The sequence below is a fragment of the Phocoena sinus genome, chromosome 15, assembly GCF_008692025.1.
Source record: "Phocoena sinus isolate mPhoSin1 chromosome 15, mPhoSin1.pri, whole genome shotgun sequence".
Taxonomy (NCBI): domain Eukaryota; kingdom Metazoa; phylum Chordata; class Mammalia; order Artiodactyla; family Phocoenidae; genus Phocoena; species Phocoena sinus.
In genome coordinates, this window is record NC_045777.1 from 43,576,857 (window position 1) to 43,590,756 (window position 13,900).

General features: G+C 50.6%; 1 protein-coding gene across 1 annotated transcript in view; it reads left to right on the forward strand.

Moving 5' to 3' along the window:
• Positions 1-13,900, forward strand: part of APMAP (adipocyte plasma membrane associated protein) — a 97,888-nt gene that overhangs the window by 54,612 nt on the left and 29,376 nt on the right. Inside the window, exons 10-11 of the transcript XR_004345837.1 lie at positions 4,290-4,412; positions 4,742-4,832. The gene's annotated coding sequence lies outside the window, so the exon portion shown is untranslated. The remainder of the gene's footprint in view (positions 1-4,289; positions 4,413-4,741; positions 4,833-13,900) is intronic.

Here is a 13,900-nt window from a genome sequence, read left to right on the forward strand (position 1 = left end):
AAGAAAAAGAAAATAAGTTTGCAAACTTGCACATAATCTCACTATCCTCAATAATCTTCCACACTAGCTTTGTGGATTTCTTTCAGTGATGCACATACATTTATATACATATAATATATATATTAAATTTTGTACGTATTTAAAATTTGGTTCCTATTATGTATGCAATTCTCTCTTAACATTATATTATCTGCATGTAACTATGTCATTAAGTATTCTTTTTTTTTTTTTTTTTTTTTTTTGGGCAGTGCGTGGGCCTCTCACTGTTGTGGCCTCTCCCGTTGCGGAGCACAGGCTCCAGACACGCAGGCTCAGCGGCCATGGCTCATGGGCCCAGCTGCTCCGCTGCATGTGGGAATCCTCCCAGACCGGGTCACGAACCCATGTCCCCTGCATCGGCAGGCGGACTCTCAACCACTGCGCCACCAGGGAAGCCCAAGTATTCTTTAAAAGTGTAATTTTTGGATAAACTTTTTATTGAAGTATAATATACACAAAAGAGTGCACGCACCATAAATGTGTAGCTCAACTGATTTTTCACATGAAAATGTGATTTTTACACTACAAAGTAATCTGTTGCATGTAACTTATCTGAGCAGCCTGTTGTTTGTAATTTTGCATGTTGATAAATAACTGTAACAGACCTCCTTGTGCACAAATCTTTGGGTGCATCCTGGGTGACTGATTTTTAATTAAACATACACGATTGTAGGAATCACCTTCAGATTGTAGGAATCAGACTTCAGACTATGCTGCTGAGCTACAGTCATCAAAACCACATGGTCCTGGCACAAAAACAGATACATGGCTCAATGAAACAGAATAGCAAGCCCAGAAATAAACTCACACATGTATGGTCAATTAATCTACGACAAAGGAGGCAAGAATATACAATGGAGAAAAGACAGTCTCTTTAGCAAGTGGTGCTGGGAAAGCTGGACAGCCGCATGTAAAACAACGAAATTAGAACATTCTCTAACACCGTATACAAAAATAAACTTACAATGGATTAAAGACCTAAATGTAAGACCTGAAACCATAAAACTCCTAGAAGAAAACATAGGCAGAACACTCTTTGACATAAATCATAGCAATATTTTTTGGATCTGTCTCTGAAGGCAAAAGAAATAAAAGCAAAAATAAACAAATGGGACCTCACTAAATTTAAAAGCTTTTACACAGCAGAGGAAACCATCAACAAAACAAAAAGAAACCTATGGAATAGGAGAATATATTTACAAATGATGATCAACAAGGGGTTAATATTCAAAATATATAAACAGCTCATACAACTTGACCTCAAAAAAAAAAAAAAAAAACAACCCAATCAAATATGGGCAGAAAACCTGAATAGAAATTTTTTTTCCCAAAGAAGACATAGAGATGGCCAGCAGGCACAAGAAAAAATGCTCATCATTGCTAATTATTAGAACAATGCAAATCAAAACCACAATGAGGTATCACTTCACACCTGTCAGAATGGCTATCATGCTTCGTATGTGAGAAGATTTTAACTTATTTAATTTCTTTAATTGTTATGAGAAAATTTGGGCCATCACTCTTAGTAAGGTTTTCATATTGAGTGTAACTTACATTTGGAAACGTGCCCAGTTTGTGTTACAACTTGATGGGTCTTCCATGTCACCATTACCCAGGTCAGCCCCACTATGGTCCCTTGTGTCCCCACCTGTGTGTGGCTGTTTGACCAAATACTTACCTGCACCTACTGATATGGCCTTGTACTTTCCCATTATTCTTTTAATGTGGTGAAACACAGTAAGTGATTTTCAGTGATAGGTCAACCTTGCATTTCTGGAATAAACCCAACTTGGACATGCTATTACCATTTACATATATTGCTGGATTGGATTTGCTAATGTTTTCTTTAAGATATTTGTGTCTATGCTTATGAAAAAGATTGACCTCTAATTTTCCGTTCTCAAAATCTCCCTTTGATGCAAAACCGATTTTGTCAGACAGAAGGTAGAAGGTTTAGCCCTCTGGAAGGCAGCTGGTGGGGAGGGGAGGGAGTTGGTGGTGGCTCAAGAGCTACAGATTCTGGCAATCTTCGCTGAGATTTAGTAGGTTTTCTTGCACAAATATTTTTTCAGTTGCTCTATGCCCTTAGGGCGGTTTCCAGAGACTTCAAAATGGTTATGATTATTTAAAAATACTTTTCACCAGTTGTGGCTGTCTCACTGCAGAACGTGGACTGTTTCGTTATCTTTGTTGGTAGGATTTCCACTATTAGTGCTTTTCTTTCTTTTGCATTTCTTTTCTCTCAGGTGAGACTTCTGTGTAATTTTGTCAGCTCTGCTCTGCAATGGACTATTTCTCTCTCCAGCTAAATCTATTCTGCTCTTCAACCCATGGAGTTTTCAATTTCAATTATTATATTTTTCATTTTCAGAAATTCCACTTTGTGCTTTATTAAAACTATATGGTCAATTTTGAGAGTCTCTTGTTCCTTTGGTTTTTATCCATTTCAGCATATTAAGTGTCTTTATATTTTTGAAGTTGATAATTCCCTTTCATTTTCTCAGTGAATCCTCTCTCCTCACTTTTTGTTGTTGTCGTTGATTCTAGATTGAAATGGTTTGTTTCCTCATACATATCATGATTAAAAAAATTCAAGTTTATCTGTGGGGATTCTTTGTGACCTGAATTTAAAATACCTCCAGAAAGGATATACATTTGCTTCTGTCAGGAGCCTGGAGATTGTGAATCTCGGTCTGTTGTAACCTGGATTTTCAGCTTTTATTTTCCACACAGAGGCAGTGTGACTTCCATCCCCAAAGCCCTGGGCGTGTTGTCTTCTTGGGGGAGATTCCTTCCCCTTTCAAAGCTCCCAAGTCTCTGTCCAGCGTCATGGATGCTCAGTGACCCCTTGTGGGAAGGCAGACCTCCGGCCTTGTTCTCTGGCAGGTTCTGCATTGGACAGGCCAACTCCTCTGCCTGCCGGGTGCCTGTGGGTGACCCTCTACCTCAGCAGACCCGGGGTCCAGTCCGCTTCCCCCACTCTGCCTATGCACAGGCTTGCATCCTGGCATCAAATCTCAGCAGCTCTGTGACCTTGGGTTAGTTTTTAAAAAACGTCTCTGAACCTCAGTTTCCTCATCTGTAACGTGGCCACATAGCAGTACTCTACTGGCAGTTAAATTATTTCTTTCCTTCCCTTTCTTTCTTCTTTTATACCCATTTTCCCTCACTTAGAGTAACTATTAAGCCAAGACCACCAGAAAACCTGAACTGTGTATTAAATTAGATTGAAGCTCTCCTTGCAATATAATAGCGGTTCTTTGAAAATATTTCACCTCTTAATCTGTTCCGCTGGTGTCTTCTTGCCTCTCTGATTTGCCAGGAGGGCAGAAAACCCAAAAGAAAGCTTTGACATAAAAAGTCTCTTGGTAGCTGGTGTAATAAATCTTCAACCGGAATTCAGGTAACTCACCTTTGAGCCACGATGAGGAAGAGGGGAAGAGCTGGGCAGAGGGACATCCCACGCGGCTGCCCCCCTTGGAAGGCATTCTCAGACATGGCGTTTAAGGTCTGCTGGGGTGTCTTCAGGTAGCTGGAGCTCCCAAGACTGGGGTGTCATGTCCTTTGAATATTTCTCAAAAGATAAAATACTCTGACTGCCCATGTATTTCAAGTCTTGTGCATGTAATGAGAACCTTTGCTTCCAGTGCCAGATGCTCTGAAAGGGGGTAAGATGTTAATTCACAGTCAGTAAAGTTCCCTCCTATTTTTACTGTGAAGGATCTGGGATCCCGCCCAGCTGAACTGTCGGGGTTGCGTGGCAGTCACAGCTGTGAAGGGTTCAGGAGGTTTGTTTGTCACCTCTTCCGGGTGGCAGGCCCCTTGCTCCCTTTTTCATCAAGGCCTTGTGTTCCTATAAGAGATGACACACATGACGACTCCTCTCTCGTCCTGGGTTCACTTGCCCGTCCGGAAAGGCCCCCTTCCCCTCTGGCAGGTGGTGCCTCAGCTCCAGAAGCAGCCCCTCCGGAGGCTGTGTTGCTGTGCTTCTGTGCTTCACGAGTCTTATTGGAAACCCTCCCCAAGGCACGCTTGCACACTGGGGGGCCGTGGGCTGGCCTTGGAAGGACAATCCTACTGCTGTAAACGGCACCTGAGAAGATGCCTGGGGAAGATTTCACTGGTGTAGGCAGGAGGGGGAGATGCAATATGCAAAGGGATGGAGGGGGGGTGGGACCCATCTATCCATCCGTCCATCCATCCATGCACTTAGGTATGGATTTATTAATTTCTTTTCTTTTTTTCAGCAGGCATTTGAAGGCTCTAAGCCTGCTGCTGGAGTTACAAACACAGGACACTCTAGTGTCCTGCTCTCTCATGGCCAAGAGTGACATGTAGACAGAGATTCATTCCACAGTGTGAAAATCACCAAGGTGAAGTGCATGCGGGTGGAGAGGAGGGCAGAGATTTGGGAGCAGGGCTGGGTGACCAGGGGACGCTCCAGAGTTCACCTTCAGGCCAGCTCTTGAACTAGGGGGGACTGAAAGGGCTGAGTTACTGTCCGCATGAGAGTCCGGCATGGACGAAAGTGTGGCCTGTGGCAGGACGTCCTCCAGGTGGACGAGATGACAGGTGCAGGTGCTGATCACCCGGGGACCCCGGGGACCTGGCTACGGGATTTTCACTTTATTCTACAGGAGCTGGGGCCTTACGGAGGGTTGTGATAACAGTCAGAAGTGCATTTTGTAAAATTGTTCTGCAGGGCTCTTTGGTGGACGAGGAAAAGAGGCCAGATGGGAAGCAAGTGTCCAGGAAGGAGGTGCCGATGCTGAGCTGAGGGGAGCAGTGTGGAGGTCAGTGGCAGCTGCTCCCCGGGAAGAGGCTTTGGCAGGAGGTGAGGGAGAGACATGGACGGAGGTGAGACAAGGCTCAGGGGCTGATGCCGGGGCCACCAGGAGATCCGGAAAACAGGCCGCAGGTGTGACAGATGTGCTGGGTGGGTAATGGATGTTGGTGAGTACTGTTCAGGTTTAGGGGTCTGTGCACATTCAGGTGGGGAGGTCTCACAGACAGTTGTAAACACGTCTGAGCTCAGGAGGGAGGAGGGAGAGACACGGGGGTGATGGGCAGCACAGACATGGGGGTGATGGGCAGTAGCCATAGAAATTCTCTGGAAGCCCTCTGACGAGGTCCTCGCTTATTAATTAGCATCTCTATAGCACGTCACAGTGTTGGTTCATATTAAGCTTGTGATGAGCTCAAAATGTAGGACTTTTCCATCAGAACTGCCGACAGTTCAAGTCTCTGCCATCGCATTCCTGGACGACTGATCCTTTGAGTTCAAATGCATGACCTCACGTCTGGTTATCTCTAGTCTGACTCTGGCCTACGGGGCCCGGCTGATGTGCGGCCCTCTGAGTCCTGTGGCCCCTGCCGCCATGGTGCGGTCCCACTGGCGGGGCCGTTGACCAAGCAGGGCCCTGCGGTTCCTCCGGGTGTGGCCCTGACCCTGGGAGCTCCTGCCTGCAGCTCAGCACCCCCCAGTTCTGTGCGTGGGGCACAAAGACGCCACCTGCTTGAGGGGCAGTGGTCGTTGTCATGAGGTCCCTGAATGAGTGTGTGGGCAGAGGTCACAGGTCATGTGCCTTGGCCGTCCTGGACGTACCCACCTGACTGTGGTTTCGGGCCCCCTTTCCTGTCCCTGGAAGAGTTTTAAACTGGAAGGACGCTTAGATGGTCCGCTGTGTTGAAGGGAAAACAGGAGTCAGAAAAAGCCCCGCTCTCTGCCAGGGACTGTCGCAACCCAAATCACAAGACAATTTCGTTGTTATTTGTGGAAAGACGGTGAGGAATTTAGAGAAATGGTATAAGTGGTTAAAATCTTTTACTTCGTCTTTCTTAAACGTCACATTTTCAGAGACTGGCAGGCAAATTAGAAGAGAAGAGCAGGCGTGTGGGTGGCGTGTGGGAGCCCAGTTTGAAGCTGTGATGTCTGTTTCCCAGCAGCACATGGGTTCTAGGTTTAGATGCTCCCCAAGATTCGCCCCAGTTTGGGGCGTTCGACCTCGCCAGTCCTGGCCTAGTTGTTGGGGGCAGGGTGTGTGGCCAGGATGGCCCGGAACCAAGAAGGCCGTGGAAATCCAACCGCCTCTGCACTTAGCAGCTAACTTCTTTTACATTAGGCAGGGGCAAGGAAAAGTTTGTTTTTTTTTAAATTGGGGTAGAATTGTTTTACAATGTTGCGTTCGTTTCTACTGTACAGCGAAGTGGAGTTCCCTGTGCTGTACAACAGGTTCTTATTAGTTATCCATTTGACACCTATTAGTGTATACATGTCAATCTCAATCTCCCAATTCATCCCACCTCCCCACCCCCCCTCCCCGCTTTCCCCCCTTGGTGTCCATATGTTTGTTCTCTACATCTGTGTCTCTATTTCTGCCTTGCAAACCAGTTCATCTGTACCATTTTTCTAGATTCCACATACATGCGTTACCATACGGTATTTGTTTTTCTCTTTCTGACTTACTTCACTCTGTATGACAGTCTCCAGGTCCGTCCATGTCTCTACAAATGACCCAACAAGGAAACGTTTGTCGACAAGGAATATCTCTTGTGGTTGGTTAGCAGGTTAAAAAGCTGTGAGTCAGGCATAGACAATTTCTCCTTCAGTTTGCGTGTCACGCAGATCATGAGATGGGCAGATGAAGCCAAAATTGATTAGAAGTGAGGAGCAGCTGCCCCTGTGTGGATCCTCAGCGTGTCCTTCCTGGGACTTACACCCCCTCCCCCCGGCCCTGCACCCCCCCACCCCAACCCCATCCCATCCCATCGCCTCTGGTTGCCGGTCCACTCATCTTGTCTTGCTCCGTCCACCGGGACCCGGGCAGCGGTGTAGCGTCAGTGCCCTGGCCCTGGGGGAGGGCACGCCCCTCCTCCCCCTCCTGCAGGTGAGGGTGGTCATGATGGCCCCCTCCCCCAACAAAGCTGTCGATGCCCCCTGCCAAGCCGTGGTCCCCTGTGGTCAGAGGGCTGCTCAGCCTCGGGCTGCCTTTTTGAAGGGACCTGAGCTCCCGATGGACACTCCGGCCCAGTGCAGGCAGGGAGGGGCTGCGGGAGGGCCTTGGAGAGAGGTGCTGCCTGGGAGCGGGGTGGGTGGGTGGGGAAGGTTCCAGGAGGTGCTCATGTGGTCAGAGAGGAGGCATGTGGCGTGGGGCCCGATGGACCAGCGTCTCCTCCGTCGTGCCAGCCGGGTTGGTTCTGTGCGGCCTCCACCCCATCACTCGGTGCAGTTCCTTCCTGAGGGGTCGGCTCAAAACAATAAACACTAAGTCAGTGTGCTCGGGGCATTTTCACCTTTCTTGGTCTCCAGCTTTGTGAGACAGAAAGACGGCCTTGGCTTTTCAACAGCTCAGGCTTTCCCATGGGAACAGGAAGCCGTCTGGGTTTCGGCGCTGGAGGGGTGCTGGGCGAGGTCCCACGCCAGTCCACACTGTCTTTATTTCTGTAGCTCTACAGTAATGCTTATCATTGAAAATAACTGTATTGTAAAGATGAAGTGCATTTTGTGTGTGTGTGTGCGGTACGCGGGCCTCTCAACTGTTGTGGCCTCTCCTGTTGCGGAGCACAGGCTCCAGATGCGCAGGCTCAGCGGCCATGGCTCACGGGCCCAGCCGCTCCGCGGCGTGTGGGATCTTCCCGGACCAGGGCACGAACCCACATCCCCTGCGTCGGCAGGCGGACTCTCAACCACTCCGCCACCAGGGAAGCCCCTTGCTGTGGTTAACTTGCGCTTCCTGGTCCTGATGGCGCCTGGCTTCTCTACTGTGCTTGCTGCCATTTTTCACATGATCTCCTGTCAACTCTCTGCTCAAGTCTTTTGCTCTCTCTTTCTTAACGTCTCAGTTCAACCCCTCGTCCTGCTCTTCACTGGATGAGGTAGGTGGACGCAGAAATCAGTGGTGAATTGGTACTGACGGCAAGAAAAATTTGGAGAAATATGCTAATTCCAGAAGCTGGGGAAGTTCTAGTCCAATGCTGTCTTTACCTTCTCTTTAGTCGTTTCTGGTTTTTCGAGGCCTCTCTCAGTCAGGAGTTATTCTGTCCTCTTCATGCTTCTACAATACACCTGTGGGACCTCTGTCTGTCCACCCACACATCTGTCCACTCGGTGGCCTGCTCGGGGAGAGGCAGTGCCTGGGCTCTCTCCCTGTCCCTGCTGGTCTTGGGATGGGACCCTCCTGGGCACTCCTTTGGTCCTCCTGGCCCCTGTCCTACTGCAGACTGCGACCAGCCTCATACAGCCCGACACGGCCTGGCTCTGTCTTCTCGCTCCAGTGGTCCCCAACCCCCGGGCTGTGGACTGGTACCGGTCCACGGCCCGTTAGGAACCGGGCTGCACAGAAAGAGGTGAGTGGTGGGCGAGTGAGTGAAGCTTCATCTGCCGCCCCCCATTGCTCCCCATCGCTCACATTACCGCCTGAACCATGCCCACACCCTGTCCATGGAAAAATTATCTTCCACGAAACTGGTCCCTGGTGCCAAAAAGGTTGGGGACTGCTGTCCTGCTCGGTCCTTCTCTGATACCTCAGTGAGGAACATCCTGGACCCATGTGGCCCCCACACATCCCACCTGGACATCTGGGGCAGGACAGCATTCCAGGGAGCCGAGGGGTAGATGAGGGGGGTCGTGAGACTTCTCACCCAGTGCCCCCCCAATTGAGTGTCTGGGGGCCTGAGCTGCGGCCAGGCAGCGAGGTGGACTTTCCCTTCCCTCTCTCACCCCCGTCTCTCACCCCTGCTCCTGGGATCACAGCCCCACATGCCCTTGACTCAGACTCTGCTTTTGGAGGCTGCAGGCTGAGGGAGTCCAGAATGTGGTGCCTGATCCTGCTTCCACGTGGAAAGCCCCGCAGTGGCTGACCTTTAGAACAAGTGTCGTGGCTGCCCCGGGGCCAGCCCCTGCCTCCCTCCGCCACCCCTACTTCTCCAGCAGAACCCCAACTCCCCTCAGAAGGGATGCACAGTGAATTCCGCTTGGGCTGCGGGTGGCAGGGAGCTCAGGGAAGTCTTCCCAGGAGAAGGGTGCTTGAGCAGCCTCTTGAATTGTGTCTGTGGAGTTGTAGGGGTCATAGTGTAGGGGTCACGGTGTCGGGGCCAGAGTGTAGAGGTCATGGTGTAGTGGGTTAAGGTGTGGAGGTCATGTAGAGGTCATGTAGGGTCTAGAGATCATCGAGTAGGAGTCAGAGTATAATGGCTAGTGTGTAGAGGGTTATGAGTACATAAGCTTGGAAGTCAGACCGTTGATTTCAGCTCCAATTCTGCCCCCCTCCTAGCGGTGTCAAATTACTTACCTCTCTGAGACACAGTTCCTTCATCTGTGAAAACAGGGTGTCGCTCACATCTATGGTGTAGGATTGCTATGGGGTTTAAGGGATGGCTGGTGTACGGTGCCTGGCACTTGGTGACTGGTCAGTCAGTGCTCTTTGTATGTGCTAAGTGGTTCTTTCTGAGTGGGTCCCCCCAGGGCCTGGGTGTTGAGGCCATTCACATCACTCAGTAGAGTATGTCCTCCTAAGGCTGGAGACCTGTGTTAAACACCCAGGAGTTTCTGCTCTGCTCAGGAAGCCTGAGGATTGAGCAGATAAAGAGTCCTGCGCTGCGATGAACGGCACCTCCAGGTGGGGTCTACAAGAGTGTCTGCTGTAGCCCAGAGGTTCTCAAAGTAGGGTCCCCAGAACAGCTTCAGCATCACCTGGATATTGTTAGAAATGCAGGATTTCTTGGAGCCCATCCCAGACTTGCTAGATCAGAGGCTCTGGCTGAGGTCTCCCAATCTGTGTTTTAACCAGCCCCTCCTGGGTGTTCTGGTGACCTAGGAAACCCCCTGGGGGGCAGGACAATGCAGCGCATCCTGCCCTAAGGACCCCAATAAGATGAGGCTTTACTTCCCCAGTAAACCAAGTGGTGCCTCGCCTGCGCCCATCCTGATTTCCACCCCTTACTCTTGGGACGGCCATTGACTAGGTCACATCTCTCAGGCTGACCTGGATACTCTCTCCACTCTCTGCCTCTGTCCTGTGTCTGCCAGTGTCACCCTTGCTGGAGGGAATGCCACGGAATTTCCAGGGCTGATAAAGATGACAAGACAGCTGCTGCTACTCTTTGGACAGAAAAGCTTGTCCCCCATAACCAGCAGGGCCAGACTAAGAGAGAGGATTTATATCTGTGTCTGGTCCATTGGGTGCAACGCCCCTAACGCAGATACAGTTTCTGGAAGTCTCCATAAGCTTCGTCAGCCCAGGCCTGACCCCCAGTGGCTGAGGAGAGAGGAGGCCCCGGAACCAGACCCTAAGATGGTTCATGGCAGGTGATTTCTAAGGAAGTGCTCCCAGGTGAAGCTGGCAGGGAGTGGGGGGAGGCGGGTGGGAGGGGAGAGGCTGCCAATGTGGGCTGACCCCACGGGGAGATCTCTGTCTTGCCTGGGTTCCACCTGTCTCTGGCCACGGGAGCACAGTAAAGAGGTGACCCTGGTCTTCTCTAGGGAGACGCTGGCCGTCTCTTATTTAATTGTTGCCCATCCACCTCACCTGCCACAGTGACACAGGCTAGTGGAAAACTGTGAGGATGATCCCCAAGGCTGAGGTGTTGATGCTCATACTTGATCCTTGGGGAAGATAAACCAATAGCAGGTACAAAGATTTAGGTGGATGATGTCTTAATAATAACAATAAAGAGCAGGGATACTTCGTTCCCCTGTAAAGCACCCCAAACTGACCACACTTACCTGCTCTTTACAAACAAACCACAGTGGGTGTTTGTCCCAGTAGAAGGACCTTATTGCATGTTGGTCACGACACAGAGCACGTGTTTCTGGAAGCCCCCATAGCCAGGTGGCATTAGCAGATGGCTGGAATCGTTTCTGAGTTGGGAGGCGGCCAGCCCTGGGCTCCTGTGGCTGCACCATGTGTGATTTCAAAAGGAAAACCCAGCAAGGATCTCTGCAGTCACTGGAGCCGGGGCTCGTGGCCGTTCAAGCAGCATGTTTTCTGGAGAGGTTTTATCATTAACCTTTGATTTTGCGCATACATTCAGGCCGTCTTGTTCGAACAAGGGCAGTAAAAGACATATTTCCAAAGAAATCAAGGACTGTGTCTGGGGGAGAGGACAGACTGGCAGATGGGAAAACTGCTGGTTGGGGTCACATATGCAGATTTTCTGCAGCAGGAAAGCACCCCAGAGGGTCATCTCACTCGGGCATTTTGGATGTGTTCCCGGGTCCTGGGAGGGCGACACCGAAGGGGCCGGGCTAGGGTGGGTGGGAGAAAGCTCTCACTGTATCAGAGGTGCCCATTTACAATTTGTACACGTGTGCCTGCCGTGGACAAGCCGTTTTGACTTTAGTGCGTGCAGGGCTTTGCTTGAAAACATAGTTCTGCTATGAAAACGTTAGAAAAGCACCGAGCCCATTTCCTCCTCTCCCTTTGCACCGACGAACCAGAGGCACAAGAGGCTCAGCAAAGCACATTGTTGGTTGCCCTGCGAGACGGTGACAGACACCAGCCTTATCAGCTCCAGTCTGGCTTTTACTCCACCAAACGATTATCTGATTAGAAACTTGGCAGGTTCACTTGAAATGGGACATTGGACCTCCAGAAACATACTGTCCTGAGGGGGGGCAGCCATGGGCTGGCGTGGAGCCTGGCTCTTCCTGCATACAGGGTCTGGTCTTTCCCCTGAATCTTCCCTACGTCGAAATCTGTCCTGTCTCTTTGTCTTTTTTGGACTTAAGCCTTTATTTGTTTGAAATCGGCTTGAAACACCTGCTGTGCCTTTTCCATCATCGTCACCAGCTTATTTGCACAACATGTTAGGGTTTACGACAGCTTTTCCGGGGATGGTCCACACTAGGTTAACAGTAGTGCCGTGAAGCAGGTTGTTATGTCCCTAATGGATCTGAGGTGACTTGTCTAACTTTTCTCCACCCGTAGGTACTGGTGGCAGTGGACGTGCGCCCCAGAATTGTCTCCTACTCATTCCACGGCAGGCAGAAGGCTCGCTCCTGTAGGGTCGGCTGCTTCTGTTGGCTCCTTATTCAGCAAATACCTCTGGCATGTCTGCTCTGTTGCAGGCACTGTTCCAGACACTGGGGGACAGCAGAGGACAGTGTCCCTGAACCCAAGAGTCTGGACGCCAGCGGGGCTGGTCTTCAGAATCCCTGGGCCGCCTGCGTTGATACCCACCTGTGTTTAACCACCGAGTTCTAGGCTCCAGGGGTGTCCTGCCGTCTTCTCTCCTCCACTTACCTGGCACAGGAAGGTCCCTAGGGCCAGATGTCCAGACCATCCTTCGCTCCCCGCCTTCCTGGTTTATCTCTGCCAGCTCTTCTCTCAAGAAGGGAATCCACAATTTCTTATGCCTTTGGGCTCATTGCCCGTTTGTCTTACTTGAATTTTAGAAACCAGGGAGGGTAGAACAGTCCTCACTTTCTTCACCAGCTCCCCCATTGCAGACCCCGAGTACGTCCTGTCTGTCTCTGGAAGACAGTCCCCTGGCTGGACCCCTGTCAGTGGCCGAGCCCCCATCTGTGGGCCTGCGGTGCCGTGGGGACACCTCGCTGCTGCAGGACGTGTGGCCAGCGGCTCCCAGGCCAGGGGCTCCGGAGCCCAGCGTGGAGGGGACACGTGGGGCCGGGCGGAGGAGGTGCACCAGCTTCTCCCTGGAGGATGAGGCAGCTGAGCGGGGACCAGGACAGCGGCTGGGGGATACAAGGTCCCATAATATTGCATTGACTCAGCCTTCAGTCTGATGGGTAAGGCCCTCTTGGTGAAATGTGTGTGGCTTAAAACCGAGACTGTAAACCAAATAGGAATTTGGTTTGCTTCATGAGTCAAGATAATTGTACTTTGAAAAATGTTTTCAACATAACATTAATTTTGACCTTTATGTGAAGTGTGACGTGTGTTTTTAAAATGGGGATTCATGCATGACACATTTTCCATTATCACCTTATCAGATTTTCTGAGCTGCTGCCGCAGTAGGTTGGTCAGGTGTTTAACATAAGCAATCAGTTATTTTTATGCTCCTGCAGGGACAGGTTATAGTGGGGATTGAACGGAATTTTATTTTCTTTTCCTTCCAGGAGTCTCAAGAACAAAGGCCACGGGAGGGTGGTGGGTCCTGACACCAGGACCCGCTGGCTGGGATGGCGGGATGGAAAGTGAGGGAGGGGACAGCAAGGCATCGGCCCGTCAGTGTACTCCTCACTCCTGCCCCTGGAGGGACTTGTGACGGGACCTGGCAGTGCTTTCCTGTACCCTTTGATCTAAGATCTCCTTGTGAAATACCTGAAACGCAGGTTGAAGACTTTTGTGGATTCCCGCTGGAGCCACTGGCTTCCTGAGCTGACTTTCCCTTCTGCCAGAGCTGTCCCAGCCCAGGGACTGAGGGGCCCAGAAGCTGGGCTCTCTCCCTCCAATCCCCATTTCTAGTCGGCTAAGGGCTCCGTCTGGGGATCCACCCTCTGTCCCTTCCCGCCGGACCCCACGATAGGAAAGCCCTCAGGCAGGGTCTCCAGGGCCCGCAGGGGAAGCTACGGATGTGCCAGGAGCCCGGAGAGCTGGGGTTTGTGGCCAGGGTACCCTAGGCGCCATCGTTTTTATGGGACAATCTGGGAACATGGTGACCGGTGTAAAACCTTTGGGAATTAGTATGGAGCAGAGTCTATTTAGATGGGAAAAAAGTATATTGTCTGTGCTTCAAGTTAAGTGGGGGGACTCAGGGACTAGAGGATTGGAATAAAGCCCCGTGATCTGGATTCCCATTTAACAGAACAAGCACAAGCCCTGGCATTGTTCTAGCCTTCCACACGCAGTTTTCAAAATCACTTGGCAGCAACAGTGGCCTTAGCTGCTGAGTAAATATG